This window comes from Marmota marmota, unplaced genomic scaffold (assembly GCF_001458135.2).
Source record: "Marmota marmota marmota unplaced genomic scaffold, marMar, whole genome shotgun sequence".
NCBI classification, from domain to species: domain Eukaryota; kingdom Metazoa; phylum Chordata; class Mammalia; order Rodentia; family Sciuridae; genus Marmota; species Marmota marmota.
The window spans coordinates 60,357-74,991 of record NW_026000093.1 but is presented as its reverse complement, the minus strand read 5'-3'; the positions used below and the strand labels follow the sequence as shown (position 1 = coordinate 74,991).

General features: G+C 42.5%; 1 pseudogene; it reads right to left on the bottom strand.

Annotated features, from left to right (window-relative positions):
• LOC107142233 overlaps window positions 1-2,515 on the bottom strand; it is a 120,207-nt pseudogene extending 117,692 nt beyond the window's left edge.
• Window positions 2,516-14,635: the final 12,120 nt, after the last annotated feature.

Sequence of the window (14,635 nt, the reverse complement as noted above, 5' to 3'; positions counted from 1 at the left end):
CAGTAAGTAGAAAGGGTTATTTTAAAAGTGATTAGAGCTGGGCATGGTGCTGCTTGCTTCTAATCACAATAATTTGGGAGGCTGAAGCAGGAGGATCCCAAGTTTGAGACTGCTTCAACAGCTTCAGGAGATCCCAGTTCAAGAAGGGAAAAAAGGGCTGTAACTCAGTGGTAGAGCACCTATGGGTTCAATCCAATCCCTGTAAGTAACCCAGACCCTAAGTGATGACAGGAACGTATATTCTACTCAACTCAAACCTGCTATCGTACACACTGCTGTCACTGCCCAACTCTTTTCTCACATCAAACTGCTAAAATGATTCTAGTGTTTAGTTGTCAACATTTCTAATGTGAATTCCCATCAAACACAGACAAAATTTTGTGACAGGAAATAACCTTGCCTCCCAAAATTCTAGAATAATTGACAAAAGTGTCACTAACCAAGACCATGTCTTTGTTATATGTCAGACACTTCAGAAAAAAAAATAATTTTCCCAGAAAATAAGTTGTTTGTCACCCCTTTCTTGTTAAAATTAAGTAGATGATGGATATGCTCTTAATAGTATTCTCAAAGAGGCAGAAATGTCCTTAAGAAAAATTTTTAGTTATCAAAGAGTTTGGGGGAACACCCTGGGGCATTTAGTGTTTGGGGGCCAGGATCTAGGCTTCACACAATGCTTGGGTGGGATGGATCTGTATCATCAAGATTCATCCTGGTCACAAGAATTTTGATCTTAAAATGGTTGAATCAAGCCCACTTTAAATGAGCATTTCTTTAAGACACAATATTTAAAGTTTTTATAGGAAACCCCACAGCTTGCCTCTATGTAAGACAAAGTAGTAAGGGATGCTTCAGCAGAATAAGGAAACTGTCTGAAAATTAGTGCTCATTTCTTCACACTACACATTAACTCAACATAAATTTAAAATTATAATGAGTATACATAGACTACTATATATGCTAACAGTATGAGATGGCACATTAATCTCACCCTAAAGAATCCAAAAATTTCAATCTTGTTAACATTTTACTGTTATTACTAGCAACTAAAGGAATTCATTACTGTTTCTTCAAGTAGCAGTACCTCAAAGCACAAGACACAAAGGATGTGCTGCGACATGGTGGGAAAAGAAGGGATCCATGGAAGGGTCATAGTATGACCTGTGGGTAGACTGAGGCAGCCTGTAATTGACCTTGGCATGTCATCCCTACTTCAATCTAGCCTCTCCTTTTTATTAGCTTAAATAAGGTTATCCCAACACTAAGTGTTTTCTCCCTAGTTTCCATCTTCATCTCCCTCTTTGCTTTTCTTATTTGAACTAGATCCTAATACTTTTTTTTTAAAAAAAAACCAACTCAAACTTCTTCATTAGCAGCAGGTGCAAGCACTCAAAGGCATGCTGTCTTCCACCACAGCTGAAAGTTCTGGTTATAAGTGAGAGCAATGCATATCATACATTGTTCTCCCTTTATTTCTCTTTTACATGTAAGTGAAAGTATCATACCCACTTTCACTTATGTGAAACCTTATTTACAAACCTCACTGCTCAGTAGTGAAATGGGCTCTACAAATGCTCAACACCAAAGACAGGGGCCTTGTTTCTGTGGTTGACAACCAACTGTTCCAGGCTAGAATCACGTGCTTCAATGGCAATCAAACTTTCTTTTTCCTGAGGCAAGCCTTGGGCTAGTTACCCCACCCCTAGCATACAAAGGTCACTCTAAGCCCACCTCTGCTCTCTCACACAGGACCAATGACAGTTTAGGATGGAAGACTTTCCAGGAATCAGACAAAAGGCTTGGAAAAAGTCTGTCCCAATGAACTCACATACCATGCTGCATCCAATTTCAGAGTGGGTCCTACACACACCATCTGCAGCCCCACCAGGACCCCAGGGAACCAGCTGCAAGCACTGCTGAGACATGGACTGGAGGCAAGAAAGGGGCATAGGCCTGTGTGGGTGTTGGAAACCCCATCCCACCACATCCCAGCAGTGCAACTTTGGGCAGGGTGCTGCACTTCTCTGTGCAGACCAAGCATGGAAGTGCACAAGTTAAGTGCCGGGCACACAGCAAAGTGGAGCAGCCATGGCCAACAGTGCCAACCCCGCCGCTGTAGGAGACTGAGGCGGGACCGGGGTCGCACGGAGCGCGAGGTCTGACTGGCCAAGGGGACTGGCCCAGCCGCCCCCACCCCGCGCAGGTCCGGGATGGCGCGGACCGGGCAGCGCCGCAGCTGCCATGGGGCGTGCTGGACTGCCTCCAAAGACGCTGGCCACCCATCCGCCCCGCTCCCCTCGCCAGGGGCCTCTTTCTCTGCCGCTCTCACGCTCCTCAGCTCCCAATGGCCGCCGCCGCTGCCCACAGGAGGTTGCTCACCTCTCCTGCTGCCTCCTCCGCTGCCTCTACCACGGCCAGGTGAGATCTCGCGAGACTTTGATCTTCCCCTCACTACTCCGCGCTCACCACTGCCCAAACCCGGCCTGGAACTAGCTTGGTCCCTCCCCTTTACCCCGCCCACTGCACCTGACGGGTCAGTACTAGCCCTTCTTGTGACCTTCTATCCACATCCCTGCCCCTGAATCCACTCCTCCCACCCTGTGACCCCAAAGGATTAAAACCCAGGTGCCAGGCAGCACCTCGGTCCCATGTGTCCCCCCCCCCCCCAGTGTTTTTGCGCATGCGCAGTCCCTGGACCTGGCAGCCTCAGCACCGGCTGGACCACAGTAAAAGTAGTAATCATAGCAGCTGAGAACTTTAAAGACACTCCTTGGGTCCTCACAACTGCCCTAAGAGGGTATTACCATCCTCCCCATTCCACAGAGGAAAAATTGGCGTGGCAAGATTAAGCAATGGGCTCCAAGTCACACAGCTAGGAAGTGGCAAGAGCCCACATTGGAATCTGGGCTCCTCTGGAGCCCAAACCAGTGCCCTCCATGACAACCCCCAGGCCCTGTCCCTGCTTGCACCAAGGGCACTGCCTCTTAGCCCCAGTCTTCACTCCCCACCCCATCCATGGCCCCAGTGTTCACCAAAGTGAAAAGAGACACGCCTAGGAGGTCATGTGCTACAATAATCCCGGTCTGGATAAAATTGTAATCAATAAAGTGTTTCAGCTTCATTGCATGAATTTCCTAAGGTCTCCCTGTGACATTTCTTGGGCTGGACCCAGAAAACGATGAGACTGTATAGAATTCTGTAGTCTCCTTGGGTAACATTTTGCTGATACAAAGTACGATGGAATGGCATAGAGGACATAGAATATACATGATGTTATGTAGAAGACACATGGCACTTTTTCCCAGGGGAAATTGTAATAATTGTTTCTACAGAAGAGGAGCTAACATTTATTGAAGGCATATATTCTTCCAGTCCTGGAGATGAAGAAACTAGCATAAGTGTTCATAGTCAGAATTTGAACCTGGGTCTGAGTTTGATCCTGTTCCACAAGACAGCATAGTCTACTTCTTCTGGGTCAGGTTCTTTAAAATCGTGAGCCTTGAAGGTTCAGTTTACCCCTTTGTTGGAGTCTTCCTGGGCTACAGCAGCTTACATGATAATTATGTCTGTTAGAAAATGCAGGTCCACTCACCCTCCAAGATTGTCCACTCTCCAGGAAATAATTCTGCTATATGAGCCAGAGCATATGAGTCCCCTTCTACATATTGACACAACCCAATCCACCAACTGAAGGAGTGGGTAAGGAGGTGGAATCACATCAAAGGGGCAGCTACAAGGTGTCTAGCACAGCTCTAAGTGCTGTCCACTCACTAACTCATTTAGTCTGATAATCTTATATCAGTTAGTATTCCCCAGAGAAACAGAACAAATAAGATATAGATATAAATATGTAAGAAGGAAATTATTATGGAATCTGGGAAATCCCTCAACATGCTGTCTGCAAGCTGTAGAACCAGGAATGTCTGTGATATAGCTCAGTCCCAGTACAAACACCTGAGAAACAGGGGAGCTAATAATGTAACACTTAGTTCAAGAATGAAGGCCTGAGAAGCTGGGGAGGCTGCAAGTGCAAGTACCAAGGTCTGAAGATCAGATAATCTGAAGTTCTGATGTTGAAGGGCAGAAGAAGATGGGTGTCCTGGCTCCAGAAGTGAAGACAAATTCACCTTTCTTCTGCCTTTCTGTTTTATCTAGGTTTTTAACCAATTTAGGTAAAGGCCACTGATACAAACTGCATCATTTTAGAAACCCCCTCACAGACATGCCCAGAAATAATGTGTTACCAGCTATCTGAGTAGTCCAGTCAAGTTGATACCTAAAATTAACCATCATGTATGGAAGTTATCATTTCCCCCATTTTACAGATAAGGAAACCAAAGACCTAAAAGGTGAGAGGACTTGCCTAAGGGCACACAGTGATTGTGAGGCAGAATTGGAATAAGTCAGAGTCAGTCCAGCTCCAAACCTACAAACTCTGGCTTCAGTGACCAGCAGGTTCTTCTCTACCAGGAAATCCTATACTTTTATAAAATTGAATGCCTAAAAATCATCTCAAGTCAAAACACCAGTCTGAGCTGCTTACTGTTATGTTCTCCATAAGGTAGATTGTTCCTTAGATTGTGCTTTAGATTATCATCTAAAATAAGAATATGAATAGATAGTTGGGAAGATTAACTGAGCTAATATATGCAAAGTATATGCTCAGTAAATTACAGCTGTTAGGCACTCAATAAATCATGGCTATTATTACCATGGGTGAGTTTCTGTGATATTTTACTTACTCTTTATCTTCCAATATAAATTCCAAATTGTGTTGGAGGATGTGCTCAGGCATGGGGATAAAAGTAGTTTCTAGTGCACTGAAAACAATGATAAATGAACCAAGTGACTCTAGCACTTCATCCAAATCATGGAAGGAAAACACTTCTCCACAGCTCTCTCTTCCCAGTTTCCTTGGAGAGTGGCAGCCTGTTTTATAAAGAGCTCCCCTTAAATAGGAAAACCCACCCAAATATTTTTAAAGACCTTACTCTGGAAGTCACTCCATAGGCAAAAAGCAAACAAACAAACAAAAAAAGCCTAAAATGAGGGTTCTTAAGAGAATTTTGGCAAGGTTGGAGAGGAATACCACAGTGACATTATGATTAGAGGGAAGCTTTGAATAGGAACAATCTTATCACCAACCTCTGGCATTGGTACACCAGATTCAGGTTTCTATCCTGACCCAAAGCCTGCCACATGCTCTTGTCAATGGCAAAATTTTTCTGTGGGACAGATCCTCATAGGGGAGAAGTAGGCATAGTAAGATGCACAGGGATATTATGGTCTGACAAAAAAATTGGGGTGATTGTAATTTGCAAACCCCTAAGGGTTCAAGATATACTACATAGTATGTGGTGTGGTGTAGTTTAAAGGTATAAGGTATTAACACATCATTTGATACAAGAGAGATTTTGTAAATGCCTCTAATGGGGTTTCCTTAATGCTCATTCATTCAATAAGAACATATTAAGCAAGCACTTAAGTGCTAGTTACTGTGTTAATGGCTGCAGAGGAGGCAATCAGAGTTCATGGTCACATCACGTGTATGATCTAGAGGGAGAGAGGTAGTAGTGAAATAATTGAACCAAAAGCTGTTGAAATACAATGTGATAAATAGGATGAAAAAAAGAGATAATGATCTCCCCACTAATGGCTGCATGAAAGAGTAGAAGAGAACTTTAATTGGAATGAGTTCTGGAGGATACATAGGAGCAAACTAGGCATGAAGGAGAGAGGACTGCATTCTAGTGACAAGGATGGCATAAATCAGCAAGAAATAATAAGCTTTGGTAGCAGAGGCATCCAGATTTGGGTATGGTGGTTGCAGGGTGGAGATCCTGAAGGAGAAGCAGCACTGGGCTGCCAGCAGCAGTAGTTGAAGCAAGGCCAGACTCCTAGCACCTGGTGCTCCAGGGAAGCAAGGGAGGAGCGGTGGTTAGTTCATCTGGCCAAGCCTGCAGTGTGGTTTGGGGCATTTTTCCTCAAAGCTTAGCCTCAAGTTCTTTTCTCCAGCCCTACCAATGATTCTGTGGGATGCCTGACATCCTCTAGTGCACTACCCTTTCTACTTAAAACAGCTAATATTTCTACCCAAGAACACTGACCTCTCAAAAGCCACACATCATTACAGCACAAGATATTTGGGGGAAGCTCGATAGAGTCAATGGTAATAGAAACTTTATCCGCTTTAAGAAAGAGCCCTGGGCAGATGTGGTGGCACACGCCTGTATCCCCAGCTACTTTGAAGGCTGGGGTAGGAGGATGGCAAGTTTAAAGGTAGCCTATGCAACTTAGTGAGACCATATCTCAATATAAATGTTTTTTAAAAGGGCTGGAGATGTAGCTTAGTGGTAGAGTACACATGCAAGGCCCTGGTTCAATCCACATACTGCTAAATGGAGTGGGGGAGGACTGCAGGAAGCCAGCATACTCTCCTAACTTACACGGAACAAAGTTGTTATCAGTGGCTTTGCCCGTGGGAGCTGGCCTTAAGACAGGTTTGCATGGTGGCGAATAGGGCAGAGAAGCTAAAAGAATCTGGGTCCTTGATGACATAACCATGCTTGTGGACTAGCTTCAGACACACAAGGCCTTGTATATCCCTTTCCTGAGCTAATACATGTTGTTAAACCAACTTCACTTGGTTTCTCTGTTCCTTACAGCCCAAACACTCACACTGGGAGAGGCAGGAGGCAGCAATTTATGGGGGATAAACATTTATCCTATGTTGCGACCCCTCACCGGCAAGGGAAAACACGACACAGGATTCTTCTTTCAGCAGTTTATTCAGGCCTTGATTCATGTATAATCTTCTAGTGACCCCCCGCTGAGCGCCCAAGCACAGCCTAATAAAGCCTCCCGCATACCAATCCTAAGCTGCCACGTAGAACTCTCTCATAGGGTGGTAAGGGATTGCGCGCCAACTCTCCATAAAAGGAGTTGTTTATCACAGGCCACAGTGGAAGCTGGTGCCATCTTCTAATGGCGGCCACGGTCTAAATAGAACGGCTCACCACAATCCTACCTGCCACCTGGAGCCAACCTGATTTCTGTGCAACCTCCTAAAGTAGCCCTCTCCTTATCAGTCCTACCCAGGTAAGCCCTGTCTTGTTCTAAGCACTCCGTTTGAGAAAGCACCTCATTCTTTGGCCTCTTGCATCCTTTGACTATCTCTTTGATGGGTATAAAATGGTCTTTTACTTGCTCAGCTCACACATCTGGTAAGTGGCAGAGTTGAAAGTCTGGAAAACATCCAGATTCCAGGCTTTGAGCCACCAAGTTTAATGCCATGTATCATCTAGCCTCATTAAATTTACAAAACAAAAATAAAAAAATAGGGCCTAAAAAAAAACAACAAAAAAACAAAAAACCTCAAATCCCACTCCATATTTTCTATCTGGCCTTGAACACACCTCATAAGTATTGCTGTGAAATGAAGTTGATGATGCCAACTTTGTAGAGTCTGGTAGTCATTTGCACTGCTTATCAATGACTTCTGGCTCTCCATTTTCTGGACACCTGCAGGATTGCACTTCCTCATCATGTGACTAGTTCTGATCAAAGAGTGTGCATGGAGGGAGTTTGTGCCACTTCTTGGCAAAACATTTAATGCTAGTGAGAGACAAGCCTGAGATCTGTCTCTCTGATAGGACAAACAATAATGCCCGTGATAGTGTTTTCTCCATTGTGCAGAGCCCTCAACCAATCTATCTCGGTTGTCTAATATGAGCAAAACACAGACCTTTTTGGTTTTAAGACATTGAAATTTGGGGTTTAATGACTATCATGGCATGCTGTAGCCTATCCTGACTGATTCAGCTGGTCTTCCATATCCATAGTTTCAACCAGCTAAGGATCAAAAACTTCCTTTAATAAACTGCATCGAGGGCTGGGGCTATAGCTCAGTGGCAGAGTGCTTGCCTAGCATGTGTGAGGCACTGGGTTTGATCCTTACACTCTGTAAAAATAAACAAATAAAATAAAGGCATGCTGTCCATCTACAACTACAAAAATAAAAATAAAAAGATTTTTTTTAAAAGCTGCATTTATGGGATGGGGTGGCAGCTCAGTGGTAGAGCACTTGTCTAGCACATGTGAGGCACTGGGTTCAATCCTCAGTCCCACATTTTAAAAAAAATAAAACAAACAAATAAAATAAAGGTATTGTGTCCATAAATACCTAAAAATATTTTTAAAACTTCATTTATGCTGAACATGTATAGACATTTCTTCTTGTAATTATTCCCTAAACAATACAGTATAACAACTATTTTCATAGAATTTACATTGTACTATATTTATAAGTAATTTAGAGGTGATTCAAAATGTACCAAAAATATGTATAGGTTATACAAATATTATGCCACTTTGTATATAAAGAGTTGAACATCCATGGATTTTTGAGTCCAGGAAAGGTCTTGGAACCAGTCTCTCAAGGGACAACTGTACATACAGTATGATTGTTTACTCATTGATTCAAAAATTTTTCTGCCCAGCTGGTCAAGAGTGAAAGCTCAAGCCACAGTCCTGAAGGTACTAGTTTAATACATCTGGGATAGGGAACAGACCTGTGCAGCTGTCTGGTACTCCCAAGCAATTCTGATGCTCTAGAAAGCCTGAGATTGCTGCATGGCTACATCTTGTGATGGTAGATTAAAATACGGTGTCTACCCTTGAGGGGCTACCAAGACTGGGAGAATAAGCTCAGAGACAGAAAAATTACACTACTTACAGGTTAAATGATCTGAAATATGCAAAAGCAAGTAATAATATAAAAGCTCTTTATTAACAATAAAGCTTTACATGTAATAGAATGTAGATATGCTTTTTGGCAAATCCATTCATCAACTCTGTGACCCCAGACCAGGTATCCAAGCTATCAGCTTAACATGTAGACTATTATCTGTCACTATGCTTTTCAATTATTAAAAACAAAGCTTAGAAAAGCTCTAAATTTGTGGCCCAGAGTCAAAATAGCCAGCACATGGCTGAATTTGACTCCATATCCAGGCTTTTATCTATCTAGAGCCCAAGGCCTTGGCTGCTTCACCAAAGGCCACTGCTTCTCTTTCATTTTTCTCTCTTGTCTCTCCCTTTACCTTTATGTTCTGGCTGCATTAAACTGCCTGTCACTGCAGGCCCACACCATGCTACTTACTGCACACTTCAGTGCTTTGGCTCCTGCTGATGTGTCTGTCTGGCGTGCCTTCCCTCCATCCTCACCACCTGTTTCTGAACCCCATCCAGGTCATTAAATACTTGGTTGGGTGGCCCCATCCCTGGTGCTATGACTGCTTCCAACAGCACGTTTCTCTACTGGTTGACTGAGCACCTCCATCATTAGATTGCACCCACATATGTTGGGTCTCAGTTTCCTTTCTCTGAGTAATGTAACTAGCATTGGGGATACTGTGCTAAAGCACCAGCCATGGCCCCATGAATACTTAACTCAGCTAAATCAAATCCCTACAACCCACAAGACAGATCCTTCCAATAGGACCACATGGTGGGGTGAAATATTTATGAAAGGCCTTTGTTTTCATGTAGTTTTGTGACCTCTGTACAATTCTCCACCTCTGTGAGTCTTAGTTTCTCAGGTGTAAAATGGTCTAATTGGAGTACCTGCCTCAGAGTTTTGAGAATTCATTAAGTTGTAAACTTAAGTGCCCTGCCTGGTTCATAAGGAAAAAATGAACTAAATCCCAACCACCTTGGTTGTTATGAGTATCTTCTTATTACAACATTGCTATTAGCCCTACTCAGCATGCCCCTGTAGATGTCATCATTAATATTATCACTCATACTTCCCACCAAGTCTAAGTTACTGTGCTAAACATTCCTTCCTAGAATGCATAGTATTCTCAGAATACTCAAAATGAGTTCTTCACAGTCTTGTGATGGTTTGGTGTCCCAATCTTTAATTATCACACGGGTACCTCCAGGAAGCTGCTCAGTGAGTGCATCCTCAGGAAGTCTGTGGCTGCCAAACAGTTCCATTCAGGCTTTTTGGATATGGCTAAAAAAACATAGGTTCTCCTTAGGCTCCCACTTTCACTGACATTCTCCCCACCATGGGTGTTTCCAATTCATTTATGGTCAGCCCAGGCAACTGTGGAGGTGACCCCCACCTCTCCCTGTGGGAGGGTCAGGATGGCAGTCAAACAGGCCTGTGGGCTTCTGGAATCATTGATATGTCTAAAAGGAATAATACCTGCACCAAGCTTATTTTCTTTCTTACTAGAAGGAACTCAAAGAATGGGGATTTCAGTTGGGAATAATAATACTCCATAGGCCCTCAGAGTGATCTGATCTTGTCTCCCTTCCCTCCTCATCTTTCACATATCTGAAGCACAGTAGGCAAAATTGGGGTTTTGGTGAGGCATTCCAGTTGAGGTTGCCTATTGAACAAGTCTGGGCTGTTATAGAAGGACAGGAAAACAGTTCATTTTCCACACCCCAAATGTCATTAGAACAGGCAACCTATGAGGGAAACCAAAGCTCAAGCCACAAAATAAAGAAAAATGTAAGTTTGGCTTTTCTGATTAAAAAAATTCTGAAGACCCAAGTTGATTGAGCAGTGTTTGCTGAGACCACACACTGAGATGAACACTCAGGGGGTCTGTGGAAAAGGAAATAGACCTCCATTTGTAAGAAGAAAAGGAAGCAGCAGTTACGTTGGGATTGTTGGAATGAGAAGAGACCAGAAATCAATGAAGAGATAAAGAGGTGGCCCAAGAGGCAAGTTGCCTCCAGGGAGGCCAGTGGCCAAAGTGAGAGGACCTCAGAGTGGAAATTTTCCCCAAAGGGCTGGAGCAAGAAATAACTTTTTTTTTTCAGAACCATGTTGACACACAACTGCTTAAATAAATTTTCATTCACATCTCATCTGACTCATTTGGCTGGAACAACAAGCTTACATTCCACAGCCTGGGCTGACCCTTCTGCACCCCACTTCCTATAAAGCATAAAGAGTGTGATTAGTTCTTTTTGCATAAAGAAGGACCATGAAGTCAGTTGGCTTCTCTTTTGTGTAGCTTTTTTTTTTTAAAAAGAGTGAGTGAGAGAGAGAGAAATTTTTAGTGTTTATTTTTTAGTTTTCGGCGGACACAACATCTTTGTTTGTATGTGGTGCTGAGGATCGAACCCGGACCACACGCATGCCAGGCGAGCGCGCTACCGCTTGAGCCACATCCCCAGCCCCTTGTGTAGCTTCTGAGAGCAATATCTAGCAACCTATCTAGTGTTATCATATCAGCCATTTATAGGGGAGAAAAAAAGTTTAGGAGGCATAATCAAGGAACATTTTTCACAATTTAGCAATATGTAAGCAACAGCCTTTTAATTTACAAAAAAAGAAAAGGAAGAACAAATTCCACAGTTACAAGTAAGGAAAGAGGACATTAGCTGGGTATGGTAGTGCAGGCCTGTGATTCCAACTACTCAGGAAGCTGAGGCAGCAGGATTGAAAGTCTGAGGCAACTTAGTGAGACCCTGTCCCAAAATAAAACAAAAAGGGCTGGGAATGTAGCCCAGTGGAAGAGTACCTCTGAGTTTAATCCCCTGTACCAAAAAAAAAAAAAAAAAAAAGAAAGGAAAAAAATGGCATTAGAATGAACACTATGGTGATGGATTTCAATTCATGACCACAGTGTTCAATCTAATGACATTTTAGTTCATCATTATGAACTAAAGATTTTTGATGAAAGGAAAAAGAAAACAAAGAAAAAGAAATGTACATGTATGCATGCATTTATAGACATAACATAGTTCCAAATTCTGAACACCAAGAGGACTTAGAACTCTTGTTCCATGTCAATGAGCAGGACAGATCTCCACCCAGATCTGGCTTCTAAATACCATTCTCCAATAAAAGAGACCAGGGCTCTTGAAGAAATGGTTGCTCCCAGAGCTGGAGCAGGGAAAATGTAAAATAACCCTGGAACACCTTGTGGTGCCAGAAGATAGAGAGCTGCTTAATAAGGGGTAGGGGCTTATTTTTTTAATGGGTACATTATAAGTATATATATATTGAGACATATTTGTAATGCATGCAGCATAACTTGGTCAATATGATAGGGGATTATTGAAAAACTACAAGATCGAATCTGAAAGAGTTCCCAACAGCCAAAGTTGGAACAGTTTGAACAACTAAACAACGATAGTATTGGATTATAAGTGATAGAATTAAATAGAAAACCATGAGCCCTTATAAATAGAAAAAAAAAAAGAAAGGAAAGAATACAGAAAGAGAGAGTTGTTTCCTTAAAGAGAATTACAGTTTATAAATAAAGAAAGGATGAGGGAAATAAAAACAAAATCACCTTTAGGAGACCATAATAATAATTGTTATGGGTAAGATCTATGAATGGATGCCAAAATTTAAGTGAGCAAAAGCAAATTTTTTTTTTTTCCCTCTAGTATGGGAATTTAACCCAGGGCCTCACCCATGATAGGCCAGTGTTCTACCACTTAGCCACATCCCCTAAGTGAGTAAAAATTGGGAGAGAAATAAGATATTCTCAAGGTATCTCCCCCAAGATATTTATTAATCACAAAGGGAGAGATAGTAAGTTTATAGTAAGAAATCCGAGAAGCATCACATTAATCATTGATTGAAATTAACATCACTCCTTACCAATGATGTTGATGTATCCCCCTTCCCACCAAATAATCCCACAAGGACTTTTCACCTCTGTGGCATCTCCCTACAAAATCCATAACCTGACCCAGTCATAAGTAAACACCAAACCCAAGAGGAGAGACCTTGGGTTTGGTGTTTACTTATGGTGAAAATTGGTGAAATTTCAAACAAAGTCTATAGGTTAGTTGATAGTTGTGTACCCAGGTTGATATCTTTGTTTTGATCATTATACTATAGTTATTTATTTATGTATTTATATTGGGGATTAAAACCATGGGTGCTTGGCCACTGAGAGACATCCCAAGCCCCCCCCCCACACCTTTTTTAAATTTTGAGATAGGGTCTTGCTAAGTTGTTTAGGGCCTTGTTCACTTGCTGAGGCTGGCTTTAAGCTTGCAATCCTCCTGCCTCAGGCTCCTGAGTTGCTGGGATTACAGGCATGCACCATTGTGCCCAGCCTACTTAATTTTTTTAAGAGTCAATATTAGAGGAAACTGGGTAAAAGGAATATGGGAATATTCTGTGTTTTCGTAGAGGGGGAAGGAAACTTCCAACAGCACTAGGATAAAACCCTTCATTAATAAGGGTAGTAACCAAGTGGTGAGCTCCCCGCCAGCATTTTATGTTAGGTCTGTGTGAGGGTATGTGACATACTTCACACCAGTGGGCAAATAAATCTCTCTGCTGCTCTTTTACCCTTGCAAAAGCTGATGTGAGCACAGGAGACCAAATCAGAGGATGTTTCTCTGTAGAACTAGATCATTAGAAGAGCAAGGTGCAAAGGGAAGTCCAGAGCAGACTTTGAAATTAGGGAGTTGAAAAGAAATGAATTGTTCTGATAAGGGACAAAGTGGAGGAGAATATTGGGGAGGGAATATAAAAGGTGGAAAGGGACAAATGTTAAGGGAGCTTTGAAGGAAGATTCTTAAAATTCATGTATAAGTTGTTTGCATTGAAAACTTTTTCCAGATTCCCAGACCCTTATAAAGTCTGCTTCACACACAGGCCTGGTGTGAGTGTCCATGGGTCTCTGTGTGTCTATCAATTTGTATGTGTGTGTGTATGTGTAAGTATTTGAGTATCTACAAGTATGTATGTCTATATTTATATGCTTTTGTGTGTCTGTGAGGCAGTCCATGTCTGTGTGTGTGCATTTGTGTGTCTTTATTTTTATGTGTTTGGGTCCATTTATAAGAGTGCATCTGTGTGTGCATATGTTTGTCTGAGCCTGTATGTCTTGTGTGTGTGTGTGTGTGTGTGTGTGTGTGTGTTGGAAATCCAAACAAACAACAGATGGGCAGGACACAGTCCAGTTCTTCAGGAGCTGCACTGAATTAAGCAGGAGGCAGAAGATGTGCAAGAGGCAGAAAAAATAAACCAAGTGGAAGGAGCTGTGAAAAACTATACCATAACCTGGAATTAGGTCTCCTTATATTCACATAAAAATCACAGGACTCAGAGGACCAACAAGACATCAGCCAAGACAGGAGCAAATTGAGCCCTAGGTGTTATAAGAATGTAAGGTCCTAGGAATTCGATGATATCTTTGCACAGGCATTGGAATTTCCCCAGGCATTTGGAATGCTGGTGGGGGTGGAGTTTCAAGTCAGTAGTAGCTAAAAACTTCAGAGGGCAGGAAGACCCACCTCCTGTTTTAGGGATAAAGGAGACAAGGCACAAAATATAGCAGGAAACAGTTTTATTTGGCTGCAGCCAGGTTCAGAGGGCACAGCTTTTGCTGTAATCAATTAATACCCTGAACCCCGAGTTCAGGGAGTTTCAGAGTTTTATACCCAGCATGTAAAGGGAGTGGCTCAGAAGTTCACAGTCTGCAGAAGTTCACATAAAAGCAGCTTTATTCTTTCACTGGTATGAGCATGTTAACTCTTCAAGGACAACACCTGAGAAGGGGGGAACTTCTTCTCCTCTTTCTTTCCTCCCCCTGCCAGCTGTTACCATGGAGCACAGTTGGTAACTTATTTTAAAAATGCA